Raw genomic sequence first — 10,174 nt, forward strand, 5'->3', positions numbered from 1 at the left:
TCCCCCCTACACACTTTACTTCTTTTTTATGACCCATTGAGTTTAATTAGGACTGCTAATGTGACCACAGGTGATGGCTTATTTACAAGAATATGGGCAACTTACCGGTGGCTATACCACTGAAGAAAATGTCTCTCTTCCCCTGACAGCCAGCAACCATTACTGCCAATAGTGCTTCAGGAAAGGAGTGAGGCATCATGAGCTCCTCCTCGCATCCATAATTGCCTATAAATCCTCAGGAAGGGATGTGGCCTCACAAGCTCCTCCCTGATTCATGAGAGAATGTTGGTGAACCCAATCCTGTGCAGGCCTTATGCAGGTAGCCACAGCTGCTATGAGTTCAAGAGTGCCACAGCCATCTCATGCCTGGAAGATAGCATTCCATAAAGCTGCACTCCTTCCTCCAGCTCTTACATTTTTTTTCTTCCCCTCTTCCAGGATATTCCCTGTGCCTAGGAGGGGGGTGACATAGATGTCCCATCCAAGAAATAGCATTCAACAGTCATTTTTCTCAGCACTTTCACTAGTTATGAGTTTCTACAGTTATCACTAAACACTGCAAAAACAAGCTTCTCTGACTAAAGCAGACAGCAGCACTAATCTATGGACAATTCAACAGGCACAATATGTCCATTTACCAAAACAATAGCAGCTGCCTCCCCAATAGGAAGCACTTCCAACCACAGACTTTTGGCCATGTTTACAATACCAGAAGTGAATTCCCTCCTGGGAAGTAGGCCTCAAATCCAAGCAGAAAGCAGTTGGCTCCCTGTAACAGTCACCCAAATTTTAAGATAAAATTCTTATGGCATGGCACTAAACAGAAAAGCATACAAAGTAGTATCTCCAGTAATTATTTATATGTACTAGGTATATACTAGTATCTCAGTGCTAAGGATAAAATATAGTGAAAGATAAAAGAAATTCTTTGTTTGGAGTCTACTGAAAGTTAACTCCAAAAACAAATATGTAAACTTGCATGAAAATCTAATATAAAGTAAATGTTAATGCACACACAGCATTGACATAAGAGAATATTACAGGTTATATAAAAATACCAGAAACCAAATACACAGGCAAGCAATATGCCGAGGGAGGCCAAAGCTTCCACAGCTGGTGAGGAACAAAGACGTGCCCATCTGCTACAGAAAGAGGACTTCATAAGACCAGGTTCCTTCTATTTTTCACATTTCCACTTTCTCTGCAGTTCATACATATAACACCTAACTTCTTTCATTCGTGTCAAGCCAATATCACATGACAGAAACCCACTTAAAATCATAGTATCTCCTAGAAACAGTATTCAAAATACTACAGAAATTTAAAGACTAACTCCTACAATGCAACTTGTCAGACTGCTCAAGTATTTGTGAACAGAGTACACTGAAGAACACTAAAAATCTGGCTACAAGATAAGTAATATCCTACAGAAAATCCTTTGAAAATAACTCATCTATGCTTAACCTGCACACAGAAGAACACACAGATTCACCCGGAAAACATTTATCCCTTAAAAAATTACCCTGAACACATGATTCTCAAGAAACATTACAAATGTCCTCTTACCCGGTGCTGAAAAATGAAGAAAAATTGCATTAGGTACTGAAATGTTCCCTCTCCTCCCAAAGTTCGTATGTGTAAACTCCAACCCTGTACTGGAGACAGGGCCTTTATGAAGAAAATTACAGCTAAATGAGGTCATGAAGGTGGTACCCTAATCAAAAAATATCATCTCCTTTATAAGAAGACACCAGAGCTTGCTCTCTATACCTGCTCAACCAAAGGCCAGATGAGGCCAAAGTATGCACATGAAAGTCAGGAAATGGTTCCTCAGCACAAACCAAACACTGCTAGAACCTTGATCTTGGGCTTCCTAACTTTCAGAACCATGAATAAATAAATGTCTGTTGTTTAGGCCACACAGCCTGTGACATTTTGATAGAAGAGCCTGAACAAACTAACTTACACTGAGGCAAACTACTAGAATTTACACCCTGAAAAATAAAAATATTCTTAATATTCTGGACTCTTTCCTCAAAATGAAATATTACCCAAGGCAGTATTAATTACCTACCTACTTCTCCAAAAGTCAACTGTCAGAATGAAATACTGCATGACAGATTAGTCAACTGAAGTGATTTGTAGGGTTTGGCCATAATCACTAAAACTGTATATAACACAAAAGGTTTGTCAGTGCAGAGACTTTCCAAAGCCCAGAACAATCTAAAAGTCGCTCTGATGTAGAAAGCGAGAGAAAAAACAACCTCCCCTTTCCTCTGAGGTTCTGGAAGACTACCTCTCTAGACAGAAGTTTATTCTAAAGTGACAGCTGAGCACAGACACAATAACATGGCAGTGAAGCAGGCAGGGAAGGAAACACCTAGAGAAACAAGCAAGGGTAAAAGGCTACACCAGTCACTGCTGACACACTCAGAATTCAGACTCTGAGTCTTCCTCTTCTCTCTCCCACTCTTCCCCTTGCTGATCTCATCCAGCCTGCAGGTTCCCATCTTCAGTTCCCATCTTCAGTCAGGTCACTCCACTGAGCTTTGAAATTGCATATCCAAACAGCCAACACAACAACTTCACAGGGAGATTTAATTTACAGCCCAAATTGGGCATGCTCCTGACCTGTACTCTGTGTTCAAAGGCTTCTCCATCTCAGTCCATGGCAATTCTCAGCTGTTTGGGTAAAAACAATGCAGAATCCTACCTCCTCTTCCTCACTCTCCACATTAGATCCAATGGCAAACCCTACTGGCAGTTTCATCTTCAAAGCATACCAAAACTGGACTACTCTACTGCTTCCATCCTAACCTAAGCCTGGTTTCCTGGTCTCCCCTTGGCTCCCCAACATTCTACTCTCCACCACACAAAAGCCAGAGCAATTCTGTCAGAGGAAAGTAAGTTCATGTCTCTCCTCCAAAAGTCCAATCTTCCGATGACTAAAGAGGACCACCCCCCAACATGCCTCCTTTCCACCCCCGCCTTTGGTCTTACCGCTCTCCCACCTTCATTCTACTTCAGCCCTCCTATGGTACACATAGGCAGGCAGCCACCACCTGAAGACTGAGACTCAGGCGCAGTCTTTCCTGAAATGCTCTTCCCCACCCACCCATCCCACTTCTTCAAATCTCTACTTAAGAATTACGTCCTCTGACCCGACTCATTCGAAACTGAAACTCCAGACCTCCTCACTTCTTCAGTAGCACTTTCTGCTCCTGCAGCTTCTGATTTGCAGCATGTACGCAATCTGCTCTCTTACCTCCTTCACTGCTAATTCTCCCAGAAGCCTTCCAGCTCTCTGAGGGTGGGGCAAGGCAGGAATTTTTTAATATTTTGTTTAATCATGTGTGCCCAGTGCCCCAAGAGATTATGGCATACAGAAGCTGTTCACTGATTAGTTCCTTTAAAAAAAAAAACAAAATGTATAAAGTTGATCTGGTGTTGTATTTTTGTATAAAGAATAAACTAGATAAATATGAGCTACACATCTGGTCCTCATATTTGCAGGTTTCATGTCTGCAGATTCAACCAATGGCAGGTCAAGTGTACACAGGGAAGAAACTGCCATCTCTACTGAGCATACACAGATTTCTTATACTAATGCAATCTAATACCTATGAACAAAGCATTTATACCAAACTATGATATTCTAAGTTATATAGAGATGATCTATTGTATACCTAAGTTCTATGCAAAGACTGTACCATTTTATGTAAGAGACTTGAGCATCTGAGGATTTACATACGGGACAGGAGTGGGTGTGGGTGTGGCATCAGACCCCTTAAATTCCAAAGGACAACTGTAGACCTTTCCTCTGTGTACCCTGTCTTGGTAATCCCACCTAACAACTGTGTCTCAGTCTGTCAACTTGAATCTCATTCAGTTCACTTTCCCTAAGTACATCCAAAAGGCATACTACTAGTTTAGGACCCATACTTAAAATGATATCTGTAAGCCAGGCGTGGTGGCACACGCCTTTAATCCCTGCACTCAGGAGGCAGAAGCAGGTGGATCTCTGTGAGTTCAAGGCCAACCTGGTCTACATAGTGAGTTCCAAGACAGCTGGGGTTACAGGGAGACCCTGTCTCAAAAAGACCAAAAAAAAAAAAGAAAAGAAAAAAAAAAGGTATCTGTAGGAGGAATGGTATCTGTAGGAGGAGAGACATTTAAAGTCATTTAAGGAAGAGACATTTGAAGAGAATAAGCAATTCTCTACTTTTAAGGTTTTTCATTAAAGTAATTCAAAATGCAAAATCACTTCAGAAGCAAAGCAAATAACATATATCTTTACTCACAGAGTGAAAAATGGCAATCTTACTAGTACAAAAAATAATTAAAAGCAAATATCACACATTTCATCTTTATTTCCTGAGTGTAGTTAAATAAGTGCAAAAAGCCTTTCCCAGGAGCATCATGAAGAAGAAATTAACATGCTGGAAATTAAAACCAAGAACATTCTGGCAATGCCTTGCAAACTGAGGAATGACGATAATAACAAAAAATCATAGACTGCTGCTCAGAGATGGGTCTTCAGCGTGACCATCCCCAAAGGAATGGGCTCCCAAGAGGATGTCGCACATTTTCCTTCCACACTGAGGAATCTTCACCTACCTGTCAGACAACAGAGAAATGGAATGGAGGATTGCCAATCAAGAAATAAATGCAAAAGAAACATGAAAATGCCCTGGACGGCACAACCTTGGCTGTAGCATCATGAAGCATGACAGCCAGGCTTACTAACAAAACCTCAGCCACATGCAGCCAAATGCAAAGCATCTGATACCCTCTACTGATATCCTCTATTGATTGTAGGACTGCTTCACACATAAATCTATCATGTTCTGAGGTGCTTTGGAGAAATAACTAAAGGAAAGAGTTAAATACCAGATACTGACAAAGCCAACCTAAAAGTATTATTGAGGTAATGTGGGGTCTCTCCCTTTCTTCATGGGTCGTTGGCCACCAGTCCACGAGGACAAAGGCAGCAGAAGCGACGAAAAAGAAAGCCCTTCCGGGGAGGCAGGTTCAGTGATACAAACAGCTCCAGACTCAGTGAAACAGCTCCGTTTATTAAGTGGGGGTTAGGGAAAATATAGTGTGGAGGCAGCAGCCAAAGCCTCGGCTGATAGGTGCTCATAGTATGCTTTATTTACATGTGGCAGTAGGATCCTATCATCTGACTATTGGGCAATGCCTGATTATCATATAGAAAAAACCTGGGGGTAGTTTTTACTCCAGGTAACTATGCCAAAGGGAGGCCAAGCATCTGTGCTTGGCGGCACTTTCCAGGTAAGTCAGGCAGGAAGCCCCTGTTGAGAAAGGAGCCAACCTTAACAGCAGGGTTCCCCAACAAGGTAACCTACTTTATTCTTAACATTCAACTAATGCCAAAACAGTAAGACATCTCATACAAATCAGTCTACTAAGGACGCCACAGCAGGCCAAAACCTCTCTACCATAGTAGGGCCTTAGTGCTTGCCCACTCAAGGCACTGTCTATACCACAGCTGTCCCTTTCTTCTGAGTTCAATTTTCAGCAAAGTGTGATGATCATAACACCACACCTCCCATCACTACACCCTGGTCAGGTACCACCTGCCCACTGTGTCAGCAAACCCTGAGATTAACCCTGATAAGCACAAAACTTCCTACCTGAAAGAACACGTTAAAACTTTTTTCATACTAACTCAAAAAACAGACTACCTATTGTTCACCAATCTGGTGATAAAAACAGAGAAAACCAAGTAACCATCTACCAGCAGCAAGCTAAGTATGAAGGCTTATGCCTAGAATCCCAGAACTTCAGGGGTGGAAGCAGGTGGATCAGCAAGCTGTTCCAGGGCAGCCTGGGCTACATGATGCTTCCAGCTCCCCCCCCCCCACACACCCAAAATCCCACTGAAGGTAGTAGCGCATGCCTTCAATCCCAGCACTGCCCCCACACCCAAAATCCCACTGAAGGTAGTAGCGCATGCCTTCAATCCCAGCACTCTGGAGACACAGGCAGGTGGAGCTCTGTGAGTTTGAGGCTGTCCTTGCCTATACAGCAAGTTCCAGACCAGCTGGGGCTACAGCAAGATCCTGTCTATAAACAAATAAACAAATCTACTTACTGATTATTTTAAAAGTCGGTATTTTTTAAAAGTTCAACCTCGTGCAACATGACAAAATGCAAGCCAGAGCTGCAGTGCAATGCAATGCCATTTCAATGGTGCCAGGGAGAAGACAGAGCTACTTGCTCTACTGATGGAAATGTGTACTGCTGATTAGGAATTAAGTTTGCAGAAGGGCCACAGAACAAATGAGGCTCTGGAGAAAATAAATTCATATTTTCCCAAATGTTATCTGTGATGACAACTGAACATGGAAGTCAATTTGGGGTACAATGTGACTTTATAAACATGAAGAAGGTTATCCTCTAAACAGACTCTACCAAAAATGGGCCAGAGTTTCCCTCCTGGAAATGTGCAATGAGGGTTGAGTGATTCTGGTTTAATCTTGTTACACATGCTCTGGAACAATAAAACACTTCAACCAAGAACTGTGCCTCAAAGAGCCCCACGTTCCCAGTCCATTCCCATTCAGTCAAAATAAGCATCTGAGGATTTCATAAACTCACTCTACTTTGAATGTTTCAGTTATTCTCCAGAAGCATTCTCTGCTTATATTCCTGTTTTTACTAAACTCCCTTCTCTCATCTTGCTAATTTCAATAATGATCATTTATATCAACTTATCTGATTATCATATTTACTCCCATTTAAGAACATTATAGTTCTTTAACAGACTGCCTAGTGAAGCTAAACAAATCTGGAACCTTACTGTCTACTTCAGAATATTATTCTGAATGGAATGATAAGATTGCTATAAAATTTTCTTAAAGTCTTTCCTTTTTTGAAGTCATGCGGCAATCTTAAATCAATGAATCCTCAAAATAATTTTCTAAAAGGGACCAAAAAACCCCACATAACTCATTTAAAAGATTCATTTTCATTTAATGGAGACTGTCATTCACCTACAGATGAAGGTCAATTTCCTCTCATCGTTTCCTCCACTGTTTTACAATCTTTTATAGAATTATACAAACTATAGATTTGATTTGCCTTCAAAATGTAGAATTTGGCTTTTGAACATTATTACAGCCTTGACTGTCTTCTATAAACAAACCATTCTGTTCAGCAGCTCTCACAAGAGGATATACTGTTACTCAGTTCAATCAGAATAGCCAGCTATGACAAAGAATTCAAGCTCTTTATTCTGCGGAAAATGCAATTATGTTACATGCTTCAAAAATAAGGTGCTCCTTCATCCTGTTTTCAGAGAACTCTGAAAATTTCAGACAATAATATGCTTCCTTTCAAAACACCAACTGTTTTAGAAGAAAAGGAAGAAACAGATGAATGATCTTGCAAAAAAAAAAACATTTCTGAAATCTCTCTTGGTACAGAAGCCTTTTCAGTGGGTGCAAAAATTTAAATTCAATCCTTGAATGAACTGATGATGAAATGACCTTTTATTGATTCAAAACAATTTGTAATAATCAAGAAAAAAGGGCTCAGTTGTTTCCAATTTTTTACCATCAGGAAGACTACGGCTGCAGCAATGCTAACCAATTTTAAGAATTTATACAACAAGCCTAGTAATTGACAAAAATAAAGAAAAAAAAACCTGCATACGTGCAGTAACTCTTTAAGGCACCGCAAACATCTGTTTACTAATAATAGATGAATCTAAATTTTTTAATGCAGTTAGTTAATGTCAGAACCAAGTCTTAAACCAGGCTTCCAGATTGGTAATACAGACAGGTCTCTAAGAATCTGTGCAGAGGGAAGCATCTCTGACCACTTGTAAGAACCAGACAGTGTGACTTCAAAGTTCTGATGGAAAAGCAAAGGAAACTTTCAAAAGAGAAAAAACAGACAGCATTTCCTATATCTATTAAGACATTATAAAGCACAATAGCTAAAGCAGTGTTGTATGGGCATGATCAAAGTAAACAAACCTATGACACAGCAGAGCAGAAACTGCAGAAACTGGGGCTGGAGAAACGGCTCAGCAATTAAGTGCACCGACTGCTCTTGCAGAGGACCTAGGTTCAGTTCCCAGCGCCCACATGGCAGCTAACAACTGTCTATAACTACAGTTCCAGGGTAATCCAGCTCCCTCTTCCAGCATTGCCTGACACAGGTGCACTCACATACATACAGGCAATACACATAAAATAAAAATAATAAAATATTATTTCTTTTAAAAATTGCAGAAACTGAGACCAGTAGGTGACTTATGTTTGTAATCTCAGCATCTAGAAAGTTGAGACAGGAGGACTGCTGTGAGTTCAAGGCCAACATGGGCTACACAGTGATATCCTGTCTCAAAACAGAAACTAACACTTATCTAGGAATTCAGGATAAGGCTCAATAAGGTCTATTCATGAAATGCTACTATAACAAGTGACACATATTAGCAGAAACACAAATCATCATTTGACTCTTTATACCAAAAGAAGATCCAAATGTATGAAAAAATTCTTAACAAATTAAAGCTGTGTTAAATGAAGTCCTTCACAGCATTACAAGCCTATGCAGAATACAAACCTAGGTCCTATGACATCCAAGTTCAGTGTTCTTGCTATTCCATACAAATAGCTTGGAAGGAAGCTTTCAAAACAGTTTAAAAAATTAAAATTAAAAATTAAAATGAAACAATCCAACGGAACCCGGGAAAGCTTTAAAACTTTCTCTCTGACCCAGGATATGAAGCATTGGTATGGTGCCATTTATTTGGCATTGCCTTCTCTCACATTGGTAACTATCAGCCACACAATGAGGACAGGCCTTTCATCATACATCTGAAGTCACAGTTCAATTTTAGCAGGAGACAGAGCTAGTGAAGCAGTTAAGAGTTCAAAAGGTTTCTCTAAGCTTACACTGGAACATGGGGTCTGACTGCCATCATACAAGTTCAGCAGCAGGTACTCACCAAATTCATAACCAAAAGTCAGTCCTGAGCACCCACTATATGGAAGTCGTTATGCCAAACTAAAGATGGAGAATCATGTTTCTGCCTTCCCGAAGCTTACAACCTTAATACTACCCACTTGAGGTAAGGACAGCTGCTTACCAACAGCAGTAATACATAATTACAATTCAAATCTACAACTTTCCCCAAATGATGGGATTCAATAAAAGTATGGTTATCTCCAAATGATTACTAGGCAAATGATAGCTAACCACGTGCCTTCCTTACATCAAGCCTACAAGCCTACAAGCAGGTACACCAAAGTGATCCAGTCCCAACCCTGGAAGTACCAACTCTCCAGCATGAGGCTGTGTACCAGGATATAAACAGCTGCTGTGTACATCTGGACTCTAGTTCATCTTCATGTCCATCATTTTCACTTATATGGATTCTTTTCCTCTTTATTCATCATCTGGTATTTCTGCAAATTCTCAATTTGTTCTTCCTTTTGACACAAAAATACAATGTATTAGAATTACAAACTGGCCTTTCTTGTTCCACTTGCGTTTCTGAGTTTTTCTTTCTCCATACTTTCCATGCTATTGCTTGGGAGAATTGCATCACATGTACTGTGGAAATTCCAACCTGGAGGCACTGAGTCACCTTACATGGAATCGGAGTATCCCTTTCCTCCTTTGGCTCCCTTCTGCATGAGTTATCACAACTATCAGGAGTAAAGACAGCTTTCACCTTTTAATTTACAAAGACTGCAATATCCATGACTTTCTATAAGGTCAATCCAGAGAGCGATACAGACTTTCTAAGAAAATTCAAGCCCTTTGCTCTGTAAAACAGTCCTGTTTTAAAATTCCCAGTAACTGAAGGTTCAGGAAAATTATCTCCCTTTCTTTGCCACCCATGAACATTTCCTGGATAAATGAACATAAACCTGAGGAGTATTTTAAAATCCTTATTTGACCTCAAGACAATTTTACCTGGTAACTAAAAATTGAAAAAAAAAAAAAAAAAGAAAAAAAAAAAAAATAGAGAGAGAAAAAAAAGAAAGAAAAAATAGCGGCTTTCAGTGCTTCACAGTGAAGGGAAAAAAAGCCTAGACAAACATTTTGTCAGAACCTTGCAATAAGCCAAGGTATTACCAGTAAATTGGTTGTATATACAATAAAATTGCACCCTTTTTTAAACAAAACAAAC

The 10,174-nt window shown here is 40.1% G+C and overlaps 1 protein-coding gene across 2 annotated transcripts in view; it reads right to left on the bottom strand.

Annotated features, from left to right (window-relative positions):
- Wasf3 (WASP family member 3) overlaps nucleotides 1–10,174 on the bottom strand; it is a 179,167-nt gene that overhangs the window by 128,740 nt on the left and 40,253 nt on the right. The gene's annotated exons all lie outside the window — the stretch shown is intronic.

This window comes from Nannospalax galili, unplaced genomic scaffold, assembly GCF_000622305.1.
Source record: "Nannospalax galili isolate Female #2095 unplaced genomic scaffold, S.galili_v1.0 scaffold1854, whole genome shotgun sequence".
NCBI lineage: Eukaryota > Metazoa > Chordata > Mammalia > Rodentia > Spalacidae > Nannospalax > Nannospalax galili.